The 23,314-nt window shown below is 41.9% G+C and overlaps 1 pseudogene; it reads right to left on the bottom strand.

Moving 5' to 3' along the window:
• Positions 1-1,351: 1,351 nt before the first annotated feature.
• LOC134576781 (achaete-scute homolog 1a-like) lies at positions 1,352-10,979 on the bottom strand (annotated as a pseudogene).
• Between the last annotated feature and the right edge of the window lie 12,335 nt (positions 10,980-23,314).

Here is a 23,314-nt window from a genome sequence, read left to right on the forward strand (position 1 = left end):
ATGATGGTACTAACATTGGTTTAAGATCCTTAGGTTGCATATTGGATTACATGATTCATCATGTTTCATGGACATACATAACCTCTACATGATGATGGGCAATGCATGAATAGTGCTTCCCCCGGGATGCACAATTCATTTCTACATCCAAGTTTCCTGAATTAGCAAACTCAATTCAGAATTTCATTTCTTTTGCATAGACAGAAGGAAGGCTCCCTATAGTATTACAAATACAAAACTATATTCCGAGCACTAAAGTGTCCCTCTGCCTTCGCACTCCCCACCCAGCAGCAATAAATGAGTTAAAAAACAATTTTTAAGTTACTTGAATCAGGTACTGAGAATGTCCTTTGGCGCTAAATTTCGCTCTGTATCCTCCAATGTCACGCCGATGGGGGGAACCTAATGTGTAGCATATCAATACTTTCCTAAGGGGTTTTGCGTGACGCTGGATGTCCTCCTGCAAAGTGTAAAAACATCCAGCATCATTTCACGTACTTAAACTCTGTGAAACTGTAGGAAGCGCCTCTAGTGGCTGCCTGGTAGTCATCACCCTGCAATATAAACATTGCAGTATCTGCAAAGCTGAAATGTTTTACATTGCAGGGTTAAAGGGACAAGGGCACTGCACCCAGACCACTTCAATGAGATGCAGTGCTCTGGGTGCCTATAGTGTGCCTTTAAGTCAGATTTTACTATACAATAGGTATCTGTGTGCATATAAATTCTTTGCATTCATCTATATTTTCCAGAAAATCGGATTCAAACCTAATCTTACAGGTTTGATTAGAAAATAAAATGCAGTTATCTTTTAAGAACATACATTATTGATACAATGTTTAAAAACGAGACTTCACCAGAATCTCTAAACAACGGTGGCCATAAATTAAGCCCATAGTGTACATTTTGTAACAAAGAATAATTAATTAAAAGTCCTATGAAATAGATGTCACAGGACCAGTTTACGAGCAATCTTAAAATAAAACAGGTATAAAGAAAACATACAAACGAAACAGACAATGAAAACGTATGTTCGCCATTAAAACCACTGTGTCTGTATAGAAATTATTATGATAGGGTCCTTTTAAAACAGTAACTGCCCAACTTAAAACACCTGACAGATAAAATAAAATTTAAAAAAAAAGCAAAAATAAATAAAGAAATGTTATTGCAATCGTTAATACGTCTGAGATCTTTAAAAATTTCTTCCACTTTTTTTAATGTTTGCATTTTTTTTTTAAGCTGCGGGTCTGTTTACCTTTAAATCCATTAAAAGTCTTATAGTCTTTTATGTAACCTCCAGGGACTAAAGACTTCTAGCAAATAGTACTTTTTTTTTTTTTTTTTTTTTTAAGGCAGAAAAAAAGAAGAGGTTTTTATAATACAATTGATTCCATTGAAGAAAAGAATGTTTAAAGACTTTTGTGAATTGTAAAGGCTTTTTTTCGCTGCACAGTTTTTAGGAAAATTATCCACAAATACCCACAATGTACATCAAGTTCTTCTTGCTCGGTTATCGGTTAAAATCAAGGCATAAAATACTGTTTTAACTAAATATATTACCTGGAATAGCATTAAATAAAATTTTTTTTAAAATGGCAGAATAGAATGCTACCACCTATATACAACGTTTCATATAAATATCTGTCTTAATATATTATATTATATTTGGATTCAAGGCATCGGTGGAACATTTAAGTGGAACATCATTTTCGTGTCCTTGTTGATCATAGAGACCTTAAAAGGATTTCAGTCATGGAGTCTGTGGGTAGAAAATAAAATAAATTGTGAGATTAACAAATAGATCGCATTATTAAAAGCATGCAGTATAGTCCAAATGGGTAATGTATAAGGAGCAATTATAGGTCGAGTTCTAACCACAAAGGAATCACATGAAACCCAGCAAAATATAGTTGTAGATCACATTAGAAGCTAAAGTTCCAGGGGTTTTCCTAAAAATTCGGACCTTCAAAAGTGAAGTATCTATGTATTTATTGCTATTTTTAATGCATTTAGCTATACAACCCATTGAAGAGAGAGAGAGAGAGAGAGAGAGAGAGAGAGAGAGAGAGAGAGAGAGAGAGAGAGAGAGAGAGAGAGAGAGAGAGAGAGTCCATGGCCTTTTGTCCCATTAATGAAACCATCAAACTTAATCTTGTAAATGCTAGTACAGGCCTTTCTTTGCTATTTTAAAAACCAAAAAGGTGGATTTTTAAAACAAATTATGAAATTTTTAAGGCTCTTGTTATTTAAACCTTGATATGTTAAAAGTGTAAAATCAAATACATTTAAACTATACAGGCAAATAAGGTATTCATTTGAAGTTTTTTTTTTAACCCCTACAAGTAGACCTTAATTAAGTTCCCCATATCTGACCATTTTAAATTAGCCAGACGTAAAAACAGTATAAATAAGTCCTGTTTAACGTCCAGAAAATAGACTGTGTTCCCACATTATCTTACAAAACACAGACAGATACAACAGTACAAAGAGAGTTCCAATGATGTTAGATAAAGCGAGCAAGAAAAACACCCACAACAAGGCACCTCTCAAAGAGGAGTCACAGGGTATTAGTCTCCAACAAGAGGGGATTTAAGCAGACACAGACAAACATTCCAGTAAACATTAAGTGATCTCTAAAAGTAAGAACTTTCTCTCTTGACCAAACAAAGATTTAAGAAGCAATAGAAGACATGAGCAACCTACTCCCGTCTACTTTCACTTTAAAACATCAAGAATAATTGGAATTTGAGTAAAAGTATAAAGAATCCAATAATTGAATTCCTGGAATTTTTTCACAGAACTGAACTAATATTTTCAACCTAAATCAGTCATTAGAATGCTGTGATTGCAAGTTAAGGAATGGGCACAAGCAAATCAAACTATTAAAGTATCAAAAATGGACCATGTGCATCAAATCGTAATTATTATTCCTGCCCCATTGTAAAGCGCTACGGAATTTGTTGGCCCTATATAAATAATATTAAAATAATAATAATAATAATGATAATAAAGATTTTAATTAAAACCATATGACTAACACTTGATCCTCGTGGGATTATTCTGAAGTCAAATCTGGATTGTGAGGAGCACAACAGAAGAGGCTATCACGTCTTCACTGGCCACCTGTGATCAAGGTACAGGCTGTCGTAGAGCGTGCATATGCATAGTAATAGCCAAATAGCCCGAGGCAGGGTGCAAGACTGGGGCCCCCTCCTAGAGCCCTATGCTCTGTTTCTGTGAGTGGTATGTGTTGAATGAGTGCCATGTGTGTTTATTGGCTGAGTGTTCTGAGTGCTGTGGGGGGGGGGGGGGGGGGGAGAGGGTTTGAGTGTATGTGTGATAGTTGATTGCTATGTGTATGTTGTGGCTGAGCAGGAGCTACATTGCCTACACCAATATCAGGTACAGCCCTCTTTAAGAGTGCGCTCACAGTTCTGATGGCCAGTCAACGACTCAGATTCCTGCTGTGGCGTTCTGAGTCATCGAGAATGCCTGGGGGGATCACAAGGGTGCTCTTAAAGTGGTCTGTATCTGATATTGGAACATACCACAACACTACACCAACAGAGTGAGGGAGCACAGGGCCGTGCAGGCAGATTTTTTGATCTCCAAGCCAGCTCAAGCCAGGCCTGCTCAGAGTCAGAGTTCCAGAGTTGTCCGAAACCGGCCCTAGGCGACCACCTTGGTTGCTTAATGGGTAGTCCAGCTCTGACACTAAATTATAAAAAAAAAGGGACCAAGCTGATTTATTCTGCCCACCCGCATACATAATGATTTATTTATTTACAGTATTTACAATAAAAAAAAAAAAAGTTTAAAAAAATGCATACCTTCCCTACCCCTTGCACCAGCCATGTGTGTGTGCCTGGAATGACAAAACGGAAACTAGTATATTGGTAACTAATAATAGAAAAATTTGACTTAAATGCGTTAAATGGTGGCAGTTACATGCTTAATAAAAAGAAAAGTATTGTGAAATACATGCAGATACATATTATATTAAACTGACGTGAAATTGAGTTATTGTGGCGGGGTGGGGGCCATAAATCTAAAAATGAGGTACACCGCATGGAGAGCTCTAATAACATTTTTAATCAGTTGTCCTTTAAAGTATCAGAAACGGTAGAAAGGCATTGACTATTTCAGTGGTGAATAAAGGTTATAGTAAGCACCGTGCTTGCCTTTTTTGTCTCTCGAATTTGCATAAACTAGAGCTGTGTAAATAATCCCTCATTTGTATGTTCGTCATATGACAAACTCTCCATTGATGCAAAACGCAAAAATTAATGTTTATCGAGGATGGTTTCATTGTGCCTCCCTAAAGCTGGGGTCTAGTGATACAGTAACAACGCTATTACTAAAGTATGGATTCAAGAACTCAAACGTGATTATTTAATGTACTCTGGATTTCAGTAAATTAAATCCCAACAGCAGAATATAGGCACTAAAGTGTGAATTGTCTAGAATTCAAATTTAGCTGAAGAACGTTGTTTCACTAAACTATGAATTTTTGTAAATTAAATTACAATGGCAAAATATAAACAAAAATAGCAGTTTTGGGAGCAAATTCACAGTCACACAGTTTGTGTATTTTTGCCTAAATTTGAATTATTTGAATTTAATTCACTAAAATTTGGACTTTAGTAAATAACCCTGTTTAATTTATTTTCAATTCCTGTTTTTTCACACTCTAGTGAATAACATTGTCAGTGTTTAATGATTAGACCCCAGTCGGTATGGGGACAATGACACCATGCTCACAACAAATGAGTAGCCAGAATTTGTGAGTGGATTTGGTTATAATTCACTAAAATTAAATGTTTACTGAATGACTCCATGCCTCCCAAAATTTGTAATGGACAAGGGATGGACATTTTAATTTTAGGGGTGTGTGTGGGGGTGTAATCAGTGGCGGGGCTGTTTTTAAAAATTTTAGGTGATTTACGAAAAACAACTAAAATGTAATTTAGAAAAATAACAATGTATCTTATTTACACAGACTGATTTCTAAACACATTAATTGTAGTTTAAAGACACATTACTGCGAGTATTATTACTGTGGAGCTCTGTTATACACTCAGACACACCAACAAGACGGAGCTCCTAGAAAAGAGGCACATAAGGACAGAAAAAATAGACAGAGGGATTTGGGCTTGAAATAGGGACTGTCCCTCCTGAATAGGGACGCTTGGGAGATATGTAATCCTGAATGTGAAGGTCAAATTTTGGGCCCTAAAAAATTGGCATTCGGATTTTATTGTGCTACGGTTCGGAGTTTACAAAATAAACCCCTGTAATTTGCAGTGAGTTGACAACTGAAATATTTTTGATGGCCGTTAATACGCATTCATTCGCAACCCACGTGCCAGGTACAGTAAAGTTAAACTATATTGGGAATCACTCACGAAGGCTCGAGAGATAGAAATTACAAACGCACAGATATCATAATGCAATGAATACAACAATCAAGATCTATGCAAATTAATAACTGCTTTTTACAGGACACAATACATTTCAATTCTAGAGTCCAGGTCCCAAAGTTTGGCCTGCACCTTCATCATTACTTTATAGACTGTAAGCTCTTTTAAGCAGGATCCTCATCAACCTATTGTTCCTGTAACATTTTGTATTGTTAAATTTTTCCCTTTATAAAATTATAAAGCGCGGCGGAATATGTTGACGCTAGATAGATGCTGATAACAATAATATATTTAGTTACAAGTTTATCCGAGACATTGAAACAATGTGAAGGAAACTCTAGCGTAATCGTGCAAGGACTTCAAAATAAAATATCACTGTGACATTGTAGGCAAGCAATATAGGACCATATATTTAATAACAAATGGATATGTTTGGAGGTTAAGGCAAAATAAACTGAATTTTGATCGTGTATATTTACAGAAAGGCATGTACGAGTGTGGAATGGCCTTCCAGTGGAGGGGGTAACGGACAAAGTTGAACAGCAGTTGTGCTTTTTAAGTATGGATTGAATGCCAGAATGAGCAATCTATCTCTTATCTCTTATCTGCCATCTAAATCAGCATTTTTAAAAATATATATATCTTTCAGTGGAATTTAAGTTATTGACATCAGGAAGCTTGTTGTTTCAATTCAAGGGAAGTTCTACAATTACAATAATTGTGATTTTTACTATTCTGCAGGCACAGTATGGCTGCATGATCAATGAACTCTGCTTCTTATTTTTTTATAACTCTCATTAATCTAAGTCACAAGACAATCTGATGATGATGTATGCTTGGAGAAAGTCCATAGCACGTTGTGGACGCCACTGTCATTCAGAGGGGTAAAGGTAAATTGCCCTTGGCGTCAAAAGGTAAGACCACTGAAAGGGCATGTTCATTTATTCTCTGAGAATTTTGTCACAACTATTTACCATAAACACTGTCCCTTGCTGTTCTCGGTTTTTCCATTTCATGCTGCATACGGCTGGTTGAGGGTTGTAGTATTTGAAGTACTATGGTATTAGCTCCGTACTTTCAGTGCTCATCTCAAGATTACCAGGGTTTTTCACTAAAGCGAAAATTCTAAGTGAATTTAAAATCTATGGTCAAACTAGCCGAACTGGAAGCATAGCTGACTCAGAGATTTTTTGCACTTTGGCTATTTTTGCCTTTCATTTGAAATTCACTCTGAATTCTCATTTTAGTGAACAACCATATAAGTTGTTATAGTTTGCATCAGGTGAGGGAATGTTCATTCTAGAGATTTATTACGGCAGAACAGGTGCTGCTTTCTGAGCCAAAGTGCTAAATGCTGAGATACATTTCATTAGTTACCATGGTGACTGCTCTTTATTTAGCACTTTGCTCCACTATAGCATCGATAGCATTGGTTTTGTCTTAATACCCCCCTCCCCCTATGTACCCATATAACCCCTGACATCAAATCCTTAAAGGAACACTGTAGTGTTAGGAATACATATCTTACTTCTAACGCTACAGCCCTGTCAATTGGCAATTAAGTCCCCCCAACTGTTTAAATAAATAACAAAATAAATTAAAAATCAACAAATTACTCCCCTTTTCTCCATCGCCGAGTCTCCCTCAGTGCTGCCGTGAGTCGTGACCTCCTCCTCAGATTATGTCATCCTGAGAGCTGCCTTCAGGACGACGGGCCAATCCAATGGTCCTCATAAAGCATTGTGGAGCGATGTGCCTTCGATTCTTCCATTGAAAATCATTGAACTCAAATGTACCCATTGATTCTCTATGGTAGCCGTGATGGCACTGCGCATGCGCGTGACGTCATGGTATGTTACGGTAAGAAGTAAGACTCCAGGCTCTTATACCCAGAGGACTTGGATTTGTGACTTCCAAGCTAATTATTTTAATATTGAGTTTTGGTGAGTATGACTGGGAGGGGGGGACGGGGGACAATACTGCAGGCACTACAACAATTCCAATAAGATGAGGTTGTTAGAGTGCTTCCAGTGTTCGTTTAATCCTAAATCTAGCTCCCAGAAACCCCGATGTTGACAATTAATCCTAAACTCCAGTTTCTAAAAACTCAAAAATAATTTAACAATCTCATTTTAATATTCTGTAAACCTACCTCGAATAACTCCAAACTTTAACTTCATAACATTACCCTCCAGCACCTTTATAAAAAAAAAAAAAAACAGAAAAAAACTTTGCGTTTTCCCCTCCAGCAAAATGAATCTATAACCACCGATGTTCGCACTCAGAGGAATGTGCTAGAGGTGTGCTTGATGTCCAGGGGTAGGCAGCCTTTGGCACGCCAGATGATGTGAACTACATGTCATCTGGTGCTTTGCCAGCATTATGGCTGTAAAAGCATTATGGGAGATGTAGTCCTTAACATTTAGAGTGCTGAAGGTTGAATACCCGTTGCCCTAACGGATGTCCAAACAGCCCTCACTTCCCCTCCCATTAGTTCTCTAGTGCACATTTTGTGTCAGTTTGTGGTAGTTTATCAAGTTAAAAGAAAACTTATGCCTATGTATACACAAAGTCCCACTATTAAAATAAAGTAGTATATGGTGCAGAGTTATTTCCATTTAGATGTTAATATGTCATTGATAAATATAAAGAAGTACCCAGCATGACTACATTGCCAAAGTCCACTTACATGTTTTGAAAGTAAGAAAAATAATACCAGACTGGATTAGTAAAATGTGCTGCAGAAAATCAACATTTACATCTGCTATTATTTGATAGCAAATGAATATAAACTTTGTGATAAAGTCTGAAACCTGACAATAAATGAGTACATCGAATAATAAAAATAATAATACTGTGATATCATTAATAAGATGTTAATAGTACTGTAATACAGCTCTCGACAATCAGACGCACTCTATTGTGCGTTACCCCAGCCATAAGCATTGTTGACAACAGTCCTGAATTTGCTGGGACAGTCCCAGGAAAACTAAACATCTTGTCCCACATTTCAAGGGGGAACTACAGCCAATGTAGCTGCTTCAGGACCCATGGGAAAATGGAGAGGAATATGCGTTATCTTTATTTATTTCGGTATGTCTGTGTGAGATTTTCTCAGTGTGTGTCTGGGTGTTTGTGTGTCTATTAGTATGTGTGTATCTCTTTGAGTCTTGCTGTGTGTGTGTCTGTGTGTCAGGGTGTTTGTGTGTATGTCAGTATGTGTGTATCTCTTTGAGTCTTGCTGTGTGTGTCTGTGTATGTGAAGGTGTTTGAGTGTGTATTAGTATGCGTGTATCTCTTTGAGTCTTTCTGTGTGTGTGTGTGTGTGTGTGTGTGTGTGTGTGTGTCTGTGTATGTCAGGGTGCTTGTGTGTGTATTAGTATTTGTGTATCTCTTTTAGTCTTGTTGTGTGTGTGTGTGTCTGTGTATGTCAGGGAGTTTGTGTGTGTATTAGTATGTGTGTATCTCTTTGAGTCTTTCTATGTTTGTGTGTGTGTGTTAGTGTGTGTCTGTGTACGTCTGTGTACATCTGTGTGAATACTTGCCACAAACTGTCCTTGGAAATTATTTACAAAGGTTGGCAATGATGTTTAAGGAGTCACTAGAAGACACTGACAGGTTTAATCACTGAAGTGAAAAATGTCAAGAATTTAAAGTGAATTGAAAGTGAGTTCAATTTTTCAGGCCACAAAAGGCAGATTGGAAAAATAATCTCCAAAATTATCTTTTTTCATTTTTTTTTTCATTTAACTGCAGCCTAAAAATGACATTGTTTTTGAGTATGCTGACAACTTACACTTCATTGAATTCCTAGCTCTGCAGTTTAGAGAGAGCAGTCTGATTAGTGCATTTATTAACCCGCTGTTGCATGATAAAATACCAACTGAACTGCTATAACTCCGAATCTGCCTGGAGTCTATCCTTATTGACCTGGGGAGGGGGTTGGGTTGATAGAGTATTTATAGTAAATACATTTCTTCCTTCTTATCCATTCAATCTCACCCCCACCCCCTCCAACCCATCTACTTCTGTGTATATTATATATTTTATGTAGTTTTTTTATTGTTTGTAAATCTGTTACGTTGCACAGTGTTGTGGAACCTGCAGTTAGTTTATAAAAACAAATTCAAATGATTCTATATATTGGCTGATGGTAAAATAAGCCATCAAACTCTGTGTGTGTGTGTGTGTGTGTGTGTGTGTGTGATATGGAGAAAGTCTGGGTGTCTTGGTTTAGCATGGACCTGGATATTGAATAAGCTTACAGAAGAGCTGTGCAGTTCTTAATAAAAATGCAATACAAAATCAAAGAGTTAAAAGTTGGTCCTCCAACTATGGCTGTCAACTCCCAGCACCCTCAAACAACTGCAACATGACTGAAGGTGATGAGAGTTGTACCCCAACTACAGCTGAAAATATACTTTACCTATTCCTATACACTGGTGGTCCACATATAACTGTTATCTGGTCATTATTGATAAAGATCATCATCTAAACGTATTTCTATTATCAAGGCACAGAAGGTTCCCAGTATACAATGTAGTAAAAAGCAGTCAGGTGCACTAACCTCTTAGCTATCCCCAGCCGTGTAGTGTTAGGAATATGTCTGCATCAGATACGTTACTACTGTCCTCCTGGGAGCACTCTTCAGATGTACAAGATGAGCAGGACCCAGGGGACAAGGGCATGGACCCCGAATCTCCAGAGCAGCTGCTGCCGCAGGGGGAGAGCCCGTTAGAGCCTGTCCTGGCCCCCTGGCCATCTCCAGAAGATTGTCTATCCATCAGAAGGTCTTGCAGTGCCCTGATGTATTCTACAGCTGATCTCAGGGTCTCCACCTTGCTCATCTTCTTGTTGGGTCCTTGGGCTTGGGGCACGTGCTGCCTAAGTTTGGCAAAACCCATGTTGACCAGTTTCACCCTGTTCCTTTCCCTCTCATTGCGCCTCTCAGAGGTAGAAGACATGAGCCCTCGGTTAACTATTTTCTGGCACCTTAACCGTTGGGGAGATCCTGAACGTGCCCCACCTTTGCGATGTCCCCTTGTTGGCCTCTCAGGGCTTGTGCAATGCAAACTCTGCTCCTCTGGGAGGTCCATGATGGAGGCAGGGCTGCTCCAGACACCTGGATATAGCAGGTGCTGCCCTTAGCAAGTCAATGAGGTCCTAGAAGGGATGGTGGAATGTTGGATCTTTTGGTGGTGGACAGTGAGGTCCTAGAAGGGATGATGGAAAGTTGGGTATGGTGGTAGGTGGTAGGCAACACGATCCTAGAAAGTGTGGTGGAATGTTGGAACTTCTGATGGTAGCAGTCAGTGAGGTCATAGAATGGATGTTGGATCTTCTGGTGGCAGCCAATAAGGTCCAAGAAGATTTCATAAACCAATCTTTACTATGTCATGGCAGCCCCTGACAGAAGGTATGCATTTCTGTGCTATCAGTGTGTCCCAAGTCCCTGGGTTATTCTGTGTCCTCTCCTTCCTTTGCTGAGTTGTATCCTGGAATGAGGCTGGATCTTTATAAAAGAGGTAACTCCCCTCTGTCAGCCCGTTGTGACATGTCTTTTTTTTTTTTTAATTCTTCCTGCACTTCCTTATAGAGCACGTTACACAGATCGCTTTCTCCTCAGATAGCAGCACCTTCCCTCCCACTAGGCTGACACTTTGTTTTGTATTTACTATGAAATGCTCCAATTGCAGGTTCCTTATCTATCTATAAGGTATAATGTTGCAATCTGAATGAAAAATGCTGTATACTGTTAATAATAATGATATAAATAAAACTCATACAAAAAAAGCTGAGAGTGGGATTTTATGTGTGGTAACTTTGTTTTATTTTGTTTTGAAATGATGTTGTTGTTGTTGTTGTTGTTGTTGTTGTTGTTGTAGTAATCTGACAGACTCTCTGTCTCTCTATGACTGTCTGTTTCTAATGGGCATAAATGTCTGTCTGAATTCACCCTGTCCTAAAACTATCAGATGGCTGGAATCCAGATCTAGATATTGAAAATCCAGACTATCTGCTTGTGCTACAAGTGAAGAAACAGTAACACAAAAAATATATATATACACAGTGGAACCTCGGAACTCGAACTTAATCCATTCCCGAAGGCTGTTCAAGTCCCGAAGTGTTCGAGAACCGAATCAACATTTCCCATTAGAATTAATGTAAAATTGATTAATCCGTTCCAGACCCAAAAAATTACAGCATTTTACTTTTATAAGTATGCTTAGAAAATGCAGAGATCACTCTAACAATAAGCACTTTACATTTATTTGAGTGGTTTCTGCCTTCCAAATTGCTAAAAAAATTACTGTTGGCCATTATTACAATTATTTATAATATTTGTCTGACTTGAAAATGAGACATGGCTCGTTGTTGTATGTTCGGGTACCGAAGATCGTTTGCGTATCGAGACATTTGGCTCTTTGTTGTATGTTCGGGTACCGAAGATCGTTCGCGTACAGAGAAATTTTTTACTCAAAATTTTTTTTCGACTTCCGAATTGTTCGAGAATGGTACCGTTCGAGGTTCCACTGTATATAAATAAATAATAAAACAAACCTTGGCAGTGCGAGGGTTAACAATTGTGGCAACATGATGGTGTCCACGGTAAGTATATGGTTGTCAACATGACATCAATCTTAAAAATTTGAAAGACAAAGACTTCCATTAGCTGCAGTGGGGGCATGTCTACTAAACACCTGTCAGCAGGGCCGGTGCAAGGATTTTTGCCACCCTAGGCAAAAAAAGAATTGCCGCCCCCCTCATATGTCCTGCCCACCATGTGACATCACAATGCCCCACTCATATGCTCTGCCATATGGGCCAAAGTCAGTCTGCACAAAGTGTCTTTTATCTGAAAAGACAGTGTGTTTACATTAAAAAGCCTACAGGCACAGGCTATAGACACCAGAACCACTACATTAAGCTGTAGTGCTTCTGGTAACTATAGTATCCATTTAATGTGAGGTAAATTAGAGATTAGTGCCACTAATAATATATTGGATTGCCTACTTACCACCAGATGAGGACAATAGGCTGATGATGGGCTCAGTCTGGCTCCACAGGTCTGGTGTAGAACAGGAAGCAGCGCCATTTTTTGGGGCCCCTTACACAGCTCAAGGTCTGGGCCCCCAGGGCTTAACCGTGAGTATGCCTACAATGCCCACACATAAATCCACCTACATGGCCCACCCATGAGTTCTCTCAAGGTAGTGGAGTGTATGTGTGTAGGGGATGTTTTATGTGTTATTGTAGAGGATGTAATGTGTGTGTTCTTATAGAATGTAGTGTATAGGGATACCAATTTGTGTAAGGGATGTAGTGTGTGTATAGTGGATGCAGTGTGTGTTTGCGTGTAAGGAATGCATTGTATGTTTCTGGGGGTGTGTGTGTGTAAGGGATGCAAGGTGTGTTTCTGTGTATGTAATTGAATGCAGTGTGTGTCTGTAAGGGTTGCATTGAGTGTGTAAGAGATGCATTTTGTTTCTGTGTGTAAGAGAATGAGTGTTTGTGTGAGCGTAAGGGATGCATTGTGTGTTTCGGGTGTGTCTGTGTGTAAGGATGCATTGTATGTTTCTGTGTGTGTGTGGGGGGATGAATTGTGTATGTGTGTAGTGTAAAAGAGAGGGTTTGTGGGATAGGATAGGGACTGAGAGGGGAGCAGCTCTTTATTTTAATTTTTTTAAATGTCATAGTGCTCTCCCCTCCTGTCAATTAGTGATTTCCCCTTCCCTCCTGTCCCTCAGTGTTCTCCCTTGGCCCCCTGTCCCTCTGCAGTCCCCCCTCTGTGGTCTTCTCACTCCCCCTCCCCCTCTTAAGGGTCCTCCCTCCCTCCCCTTTGGTGGTCCTCCCTCTGGCAAACCCCTAGTGGACCTTCCCCCCTCCTCCCTCAGTGGTCCTTACTCCCCTCCCTCTTCCCCATTGGTCCTTACTCCCCCCCTCCTCCCCCACTGGTCCTTAGTGTCCCCCCTCCTCGCCCAGTGATCCTTAGTGTCCCCTCCCCCTCCTCCCCAGTGGTCCTTAGTCCCCTCCCCCCTTAGTGGTCCTTAGTCATCCCCCCTCTTCCCCCAGTGGTCCTTAGTCCCCCCTCCTTCTCCCCCAGTGGTCCTTAGTCCCCCCATCCCCCAGTGATCCTTAGTGTCCCCTCCCCTTCCTCCCCCAGTGGTCCTTAGTCCCCTCCACCCCCCTTGTGGTCCTTAGTCCCCCCCTTTTCCCCCAGTGGTCCTTAGTCCCCCCTCCTCCTCCCCCAGTGGTCCTTAGTTCCTCCCCTCCTCCCCCAGTGGTCCTTTGCCCCCCTTCTCCTCCCCCAGTGGTCCTTAGTGTCCCCCCTCCCTCCTCCCCCAGTGGTCCTTAGTCCCCTCCCCCCTTAGTGGTCCTTAGTCCCCCCCCTCTTCCCCCAGTGGTCCTTAGTCCCCCCTCCTTCTCCCCCAGTGGTCCTTAGTCCCCCCTCCTCCCCCAGTGGTCCTTAGTGTCCCCCCTCCCTCCTCCCCCAGTGGTCCTTAGTCCCCCCTCCTCCCCCAGTGATCCTTAGTGTCCCCTCCCCCTCCACCCCCCTTGTGGTCCTTAGTCCCCTCCAACCCCTTGTGGTCCTTAGCCCCCCCCCCTCCTCCCCCAGTGGTCCTAAGGGTCCCCCCTCCCTCCTCCCCCAGTGGTCCTTACCCTCCTCTTCCTCTTCCCTCCTGCCAATGTAGCGTGGCCGGGCGGTGCGGAACGCGGGACAGGAACCTCTGTTTCCTGTACCCGGCCACCGGCGGACTGACAGGAAGTGAGCACTTCCTGTCAGTCCGCCAGCGGCCGGGTACAGGAAACAGAGGTACCTGTCCCGCGTTCCGCGCCGCCCGGCCACGCTACATTGAGAGACCGGCAGGAGGGAGCGCTCTGTGCTTCCCTCCTGCCGGTCACTCAAATCCGGCCGCCCCCACACAGCATTGCTGCGCCGCCTGGGGCTTGCTAAAGCGCTCAGGCGGCGCAGCATGAGGAGATGCACCGGTGATGACCGGGTGCAGGGATCCGGCGCCCCCTGCGGCTGCCTAGGTCGCCTTACAGGTTGCACAGGCCCTGCCTGTCAGTAGTCCCTCGAAGGTAGGAGCTTCTGTGTATGTAATTGAATGCAGTGTGTGTCTGTAAGGGTTGCATTGAGTGTGTAAGAGATGCATTTTGTTTCTGTGTGTAAGAGAATGAGTGTTTGTGTGAGCGTAAGGGATGCATTGTGTGTTTCGGGTGTGTCTGTGTGTAAGGATGCATTGTATGTTTCTGTGTGTGTGTGGGGGGATGAATTGTGTATGTGTGTAGTGTAAAAGAGAGGGTTTGTGGGATAGGATAGGGACTGAGAGGGGAGCAGCTCTTTATTTTAATTTTTTTAAATGTCATAGTGCTCTCCCCTCCTGTCAATTAGTGATTTCCCCTTCCCTCCTGTCCCTCAGTGTTCTCCCTTGGCCCCCTGTCCCTCTGCAGTCCCCCCTCTGTGGTCTTCTCACTCCCCCTCCCCCTCTTAAGGGTCCTCCCTCCCTCCCCTTTGGTGGTCCTCCCTCTGGCAAACCCCTAGTGGACCTTCCCCCCTCCTCCCTCAGTGGTCCTTACTCCCCTCCCTCTTCCCCATTGGTCCTTACTCCCCCCCTCCTCCCCCACTGGTCCTTAGTGTCCCCCCTCCTCGCCCAGTGATCCTTAGTGTCCCCTCCCCCTCCTCCCCCAGTGGTCCTTAGTCCCCTCCCCCCTTAGTGGTCCTTAGTCATCCCCCCTCTTCCCCCAGTGGTCCTTAGTCCCCCCTCCTTCTCCCCCAGTGGTCCTTAGTCCCCCCATCCCCCAGTGATCCTTAGTGTCCCCTCCCCTTCCTCCCCCAGTGGTCCTTAGTCCCCTCCACCCCCCTTGTGGTCCTTAGTCCCCCCTTTTCCCCCAGTGGTCCTTAGTCCCCCCTCCTCCTCCCCCAGTGGTCCTTAGTTCCTCCCCTCCTCCCCCAGTGGTCCTTTGCCCCCTCCTCCTCCCCCAGTGGTCCTTAGTGTCCCCCCTCCCTCCTCCCCCAGTGGTCCTTAGTCCCCTCCCCCCTTAGTGGTCCTTAGTCCCCCCCCTCTTCCCCCAGTGGTCCTTAGTCCCCCCTCCTTCTCCCCCAGTGGTCCTTAGTCCCCCCTCCTCCCCCAGTGGTCCTGAGTGTCCCCCCTCCCTCCTCCCCCAGTGGTCCTTAGTCCCCCCTCCTCCCCCAGTGATCCTTAGTGTCCCCTCCCCCTCCACCCCCCTTGTGGTCCTTAGTCCCCTCCAACCCCTTGTGGTCCTTAGCCCCCCCCCCTCCTCCCCCAGTGGTCCTAAGGGTCCCCCCTCCCTCCTCCCCCAGTGGTCCTTACCCTCCTCTTCCTCTTCCCTCCTGCCAATGTAGCGTGGCCGGGCGGTGCGGAACGCGGGACAGGAACCTCTGTTTCCTGTACCCGGCCACCGGCGGACTGACAGGAAGTGAGCACTTCCTGTCAGTCCGCCAGCGGCCAGGTACAGGAAACAGAGGTACCTGTCCCGCGTTCCGCGCCGCCCGGCCACGCTACATTGAGAGACCGGCAGGAGGGAGCGCTCTGTGCTTCCCTCCTGCCGGTCACTCAAATCCGGCCGCCCCCACACAGCATTGCTGCGCCACCTGGGGCTTGCTAAAGCGCTCAGGCGGCGCAGCATGAGGAGATGCACCGGTGATGACCGGGTGCAGGGATCCGGCGCCCCCTGCGGCTGCCTAGGTCGCCTTACAGGTGGCACAGGCCCTGCCTGTCAGTAGTCCCTCGAAGGTAGGAGCTTCTAAGGGTGGGACTTGTCATTACAGCCTACCCCCCCTACAGGCACCTATAGGAGGCTTTACAAATGGGGGGAAGTATCTGCAAGTGTCCCCACTCACAGGGGGGAGAAATGGTAGGTCCCCCTTATTTATATGATTACACATCTCCATCTCACCACCATTGGGTTACGGCTTTAGGGGACCAGCCGTGGCGGATGACCCCCTTGAAATATTACAGGCACAATCCCAATGCTTATGTTTAATCCCCGCCCCACAGCTGATGATCAGTGGGAAGATATATGTGGACAGGCCCAAAGACAAATACCCCCTTTCCCTTATTCTTGTAATGCCCCATCCCATCCATCATGGGTTAGGGGTATTAAAGGATAAGTAGATACTTGCTGTTTAGTAAAATCCCTATCAGCAAGTTGGGTGGGGTGTTAAAGGATATTCCAAACACATAAAACACTGGCTCTGTGAAGTTATATTTTGCGCCCTCCCAGCCTTCAACCAGATAGACGAGAGGGTGCTTCTCCACACTCTCTTTGGAGTACATGCCTCTCTACTGGAAGTGTTCTACTGTTGTCATGCAGTGATTGTCACATGTGTGCCACAGGACCCCAATGCTTCTCTGTGAGGTGTATGGTATTGGATTGACCCACTGGAAAAGCTGGGACAGCCCTGAGTACACCCACTATAACTGTTCCTGTAGCTCTGCTATCAAGCATTGGATCCTGGCAAAGGCTCCTAGTAATGATCTCCACTCACCAGTCCACTTAAGCACCTAGAATACACCTTATAAGCACTGAAAACAGGCAACCATACAGATGAGTTGTTTCTATGCAGGTGCCTGCTCTGCCTTATGGGAAATTTGTCCTGTCCAATATATTTATTTGTTTATTATTGGATTTAGATGTTAAAAATACATGTAATTTAATCAGATAGAAGTTTCACAGCAATGCGTGAAATTTGAGAAGGTTGTGTACATGGTACTGGTTTGTAAGCACGAAAGACAATATCACCATATGTGCTTGGTTAGCCACTTCTTGTGATTAGACAGGGTACATTTTTGTTAAAGTACCAGAACAAAAGAATTGTACCTGTCTGAGTAGGATGTGCCTCAAGCAATTGGGAGAAAGCTGATCATCTATTACCTTTATTCCCACGTGTCTCCCAACTACTGTTCCGAATGAAAACATTGATCTAGTCTAGTGCTAAGCCTCTTTCATTATTATTTACTAAAGAAGGAATTGTCATGAATTTAAAATTAATTTAAAGTGGATTTTACATTTTACACCAAGACAGTCATGCTGGAAACATAGCTGACCAAGAGAACTTTTCTAATACAGCTATTTCGACCTGAATTTAAAATTCACGTTGCATTCCCTTTCACATTCACAATTCTCACCTTAGTAAATAGGTCTTCCTCTGTGACGTTAGCTATGGGTTTGTTGCTTAAAGGAACATTATAATGTTAGGAAGACAAAACTGTATTCCATCTAACGGTGTGTTGTCCTAAGAGGAGTTGTTATTATATCATCATATCTAGGTCTACCCCTGCAAATAGATTTAACAGGTTGTAGCTTTTAAAAAAAATGCTTAAATTCATGGGTTCATAATTTTTTTAATATTTTGTACTTTTTTATCCTGTTAATGTATTACAGCCTTAAGGTGGCAACGGAAGATGGGCCAGGAGCTCAGATAGAAAAATGCTAATTTGTAGAACAGTTAGCAAGTAAAAAAAAAAAAAGGAATTAGGTGTTAGTTCTGCGTAGTTTAAATAGTCCCTGGCTTTTACCTCCAATAAAAGTTAGCAAAACTCTTAAAATGTAAAATGATTGCAAATTTGAGTATTGAGAATGATGAATTACCACCCGGAGGGGTGACAAAATCCATTTTATATACAATGTATAAAAGTTCCTACAGAGAAACTCAAAAATATGAACAATTGTGTTTTATTTGCCTCGACATCCATAAATAATTACCAGTGAAATATTATATCCCTAGAGTCTGGGGAATCATATGATTTGTTAGAATTATCATATTTCAAAGCTCATGTCCTACATTAAGGCTTAATTAAAAGTATATTGCAGTTATTCCATTTACTGTGAAAATCACTAACATATAATGTTTCCTTTCACGCCACGTAGGACCCTTGACCCTTGTAATTAGAGGTTTTGTTCCCCTCCCTGCTGGGCTCATAGGTTTACTGTTGCTAGGGAGGCATTCAGAACCCAAGGAGCTAACAGCTGGAGATCAGCCTTTTGCCAAGGCTTCCATCCCAATTCTTTTTAGGGAGGTAGTCATAGACCTTTGTCTGCTGTGGCAGGGGCAGACTGATACATGGTGCTTTCCTTGTGTGCAGCAATTTTTTTTCAAACAAGGCTCATTTATCACATTAAATGTGAGTCTTTTTACCTAGGAAGAAAATAGAGGACCGTTCCATTCATTGAGCGTTTGGTGGTCACTCCCTTTCCTTATGTTCCCTGCAAGCACAGACTGGAAGGAATACAAGGATATAATGGGCCTTAAGCCTGCTCCATTGTTGCTGAAGAGACGGTTGAAATCACAAGATCACTTCATCATTCCTAAATAAAAAGGACCTGCTAGTAGCACGTTTCTTTTAATTCAAACTTTCTCCGTGTGGGATTCTAAAGGAGTAAATTGTGTGGTAAGCTGTAATGCTGGAGAACTTTAACTAGAGTAGGATGTAGGCCTTTCAAGGAAAAACCGCATGAAAACGTAACTTCTGATATCTTGCAGAATCTGTTAAATGGTAAACACTATGACCACTTCAGCTGGTTGTAGTAGTTATGGTGCGGAACTTCTTTGGACATGTCCTTGTTCTGTGTCGAAACATTTCCAGATTGACACAAATCTGACAAATCTACTGCAACTTGGACAAAAAAACTTCCACATTATCCATACAACATTGAGTGACAATCATAGGCTGAGAGCAAGGGGGATTGGTTAGCCCAGGGCTCACAGGCAATCATTGCCATCCAATGTTGGACAGCTCAAGACGGATTTGGCAGAAGTTATGAAATCTAGATCTTTTAAATGAACCTGTTACACTAAAACAAATCATATTTAAAGGACCACTCTAGGCACCCAGACCACTTCAGCTTAATGAAGTGGTATGGGTGCCAGGTCCAGCTAGGGTTAACTAATTTTTTTATAAACATAGCAGTTTCAGAGAAACTGCTATGTTTATCAATTAGTTAAGCCTTCCCCTTTTCCCTCTAGTGGCTGTCTCACTGACAGCCGCTAGAGGCGCTTGCGTTATTCTCACTGTGAAAATCACAGTGAGAGCACGCAAGCGTCCATAGGAAAGCATTATGAATGCTTTCCTATGCGACCGGCTGAATGCGCGCGCAGCTCTTGCCGCGCGTGCGCATTCAGCCGACGGGGAGGAACGGAGGCGGAGAGGAGGAGGAGAGCTCCTCGCCCAGCGCTGGAAAAAGGTAAGTTTTAACCCTTTTCCCCTTTCCAGAGCCGGGCGGGAGGGGGTCCCTGAGGGTGGGGGCACCCTCAGGGCACTCTAGTGCCAGGAAAACGAGTATGCTTTCCTGGCACTAGAGTGGTCCTTTAACTTCCTGATAAAATGTTTTATGACACTGGCAATAAGAATGGTTTAGTTAATCACTAATATATTTTTTAACATTTCAAGGTATATACAGTCCATTATTACTTATTACTACTTTTATTATATAATAATATTATTATCACTTTTTTTAAACACTGTCATTTTTGTATATTTTGCATATTTGTAAAGGAGCTAACAGCCAGACAGAATGCATGTCCTTTCTTCCAACCTATTAATGGAACTACTGTAAATCAAAAAAGACAGCGGTGGAAGTCCCGCAGAGCGCCATTATACTGTCTTTGCTGCCTGTGCATTGTTTAAATGGAGTGGTTAATGAAGAAAAGGAAGCAGGTTTTCAATGCATGTGCCCTGTGATGTGGCGCACAGTGAGGTATAACAGAACCTGGCTACTGAATACCAGCGTAAAAATTTGAAGCCCTATTAAAGTCAGATACTGCTAGCCAAGGCTAACAGTTCTTCCTGTAATGGACAGGGCAGTGCCATACACAGCCGGCCTGTCCTCAAAAGAGTTATACACACCATATTTGTAAAAAAAAATTTAACTATAACATAGCAAAGAAGACTAAGAAAGTCAGAAAAAAAAAAGTCATTATTTTTTTGGTTATACATTTGCAAGAAATTGGACTAGCATAATGTATTGATAGAGTTCTAATCATGTGTTACGTGACCTGGAAGTTAATCAAAGTGGTTAGGAGATAAATACATTAACTACAACTAACACATATATCTTTATTAGCTGTTCGTGTACATCTACATATATGAATATGAGGAAAATGAGAGAGGAGCTTACTTGTGATCTCTCTCACATGCAAATCTAATAACGGGAAAATGTCTTTCTGAGAGGAATGCAGGCTGTTCATGTTCTCTTTTTAAATGTTTAAAGTATGCCATGCACAGTGTCTGTGTCAGGTAATGGCTAGTTCCTGACCAACAGATTTTGCCATTCTTTGCTGTAGTTTCAATTACCAGTGCCCCTCTGCACTGCCAGGAACTGGAAGAAAAATGATTTCCTATCAAGAACTGTCATAGTAACTGCATTGTGGTTAGTAGGAAGACCTACGTTTATCCTCTGTCCGTTCTCCACATCTGATGCTTGGACTTCTCCAAGGCTGCACCTTTTCTGTGGAACTCCCTTCCCTTCTCCGTTAGACTTTCATCCATTCTCCACTCCTTCAAAAAAAATCTTTGAAAACACACTTCTTCAGGAAATCATATCATTTAAACTGTTAGCGGATTTTCATTGCCCTCCCCCCCCCCCCATAACTCCTCTCCTGTAACTGCCAAAAATAACCTACTAAGTTCTCAGTGAATACTTTTCCAGCAACCTCTTTCATTATCCCTACTTATACCCTTTGTGTCACTTTGCCCCCCTCCCTCTAGAATGTACGCTCATTGAGTAGGGCCCTCAACCCCTCTGTTCATGTGCGTCCATTTGCGCTACGGAATTTGCTGGCGCTAAATAAAATAAGAATAATAGGAGATAAGTAAGCAGGACTGGCAAAGCTTAATGGTCCAGGGTTTCTTTTATACTACAGAATGCAGCTATTTGATTTCTTAAAGTGAACCCCACTCCTGATGGCTGCCGTTTTTATCACCTTTGTGGCTATACAGAGGAGCCTCATAACATAACACACAAGTCAAGGCTAAATTTTTACTCACCAAGGTTACGAAGGATGTACAAAATGGGTCCAGGATAACCAGTTTCAGGTAATTTCTCTAATAGTTCTATCAAGAAAATTTACTTTATGTATGACCAAAGCGCGCTGAACCTTAACAGGTTTATTCGGTAAATCATGAATAGAATTCAAACTGCAGGAAAACACAACTGGATGTAAAACATCCAACTCCATGTCAGCTTTGTTGTCAGTTTTGAAATTCAGTTTGGGTTCCCAAAAATTGATCCTTTAGTGACAAACCCACATGTGTTCTGTAAATTAATTGTCTCTTAAAAGAACACCGGGTACCAAAACAACTACATTAGAGTGTTCTCTCAGCCAGCTAGCAGTGTCCCTGAGTGAGGCTTTATCTTTCAATATTCTGAATAGCGGAATGACAGGAGGAAAAGTGATCAAGCCATGGATGGATAGTTTAGTCCCTAAATGTAAACTGGCAACAGGGACCTCCTGACACCATAACAACTTTATTGCAGTAAAATTGTCAAGGTGCCCTGAGTATTCCTTTACAATAAACCTTTTTTTAAGGAGCCTGCCTCTCTATAATGGGAGATTTTAACCAAGCACCATGCCAAATTGCCAATGACCCACACGATATCAACTAACCATGATCTCACCTGTGTTTAAAACCCACTTAAATGTAATTTAGTTAAACCTGAAAACAAAAAGAGGTTACACATTAGATCTCTTACCACCAGTGTTCCAATAAAGTCAGTTTAGAGTTCACTAAAACATATAATACACGGTATTGTCCAAAATACGTTAATAATATGGTCCGTGCAAAACATACAGTAGACCAAGCAAAACAGATAGAGATACCACAATTAACAAGACAAAACTATTGCCTTGTCTAAATCTCTTGACTTGTCTGAATCTATTGCCTTGTCTGGGGAAATAACTCCGTAAAACAACATGGCTTATAATGAGATAAATATTATAATGAAATACAAGAGCCTGTGAAAAGATAAGAAATTCTTTCTACTTTCACTACAATTGACAACATTAGATTTAATTTGTAAGGCAGAGAGAACTAGCTGTATATTTCAACTGTAAAATGAGGTTGAGGGCCCCCTGCTAGCTCCTTTTCGTGTTGAAATTCACTAAAGAATTTATACCCCGGAGAAATAATATATTATGGTTATAGTGATCACATTTACTCGGGATGTCAGAAAATAACTGGAAACTCCAAGAGTTGGTATTATATGTACAACTCGGACAAGAGAGAAGAGAGGGGGAGGTATGATAGAAAAAAATTCAAATATCTTAAGGCACTTAATACATTTCTTGGAAGAAGAATTTCTGAGAGCCGAAACAAAAAGCATGTTCTGAAATTGGAAGACTCAGGTAATTCAAATATGCTTAGACTTACAGAAAGGCTGGTGTATGCATGGGAAGTGCCCTGAGAGGTATTATAATATATTGAAATATTTTAAAAGAGTGGAATGCGTCGGCTCTCAATGTTTCCTTACTGCATAGAGCTTATGGCATCAATCCCTAGTTATAACATAATGCAAAACAAATGAAAACATGAAGATATTTTTTTAATAATAATTATATATTTACTATTATCTATAATTATATATATATAAGGAACAATTATATATACACACATACAGTCAGGTCCATAAATATTGGGACATCGACACAATTCTAATGTTTTTGGCTGTATACACCAACACAATGGGTTTGAAATTAAACAAACAAGATGTGCTTTAACTGCAGACTTTCACCTTTAATTTGAGGGCATTTACATCCAAATCAAGTGAACGGTGTAGGAATTACAACAGTTTGTAAGACGAGACAGGGGGGATATGATAGAAACACTTAAATACATAAAGGGAATCAACACTGCAAAGGAGGAGAC

The sequence above is a fragment of the Pelobates fuscus genome, chromosome 11, assembly GCF_036172605.1.
Source record: "Pelobates fuscus isolate aPelFus1 chromosome 11, aPelFus1.pri, whole genome shotgun sequence".
In the NCBI taxonomy this organism is placed as follows: Eukaryota; Metazoa; Chordata; class Amphibia; order Anura; family Pelobatidae; genus Pelobates; species Pelobates fuscus.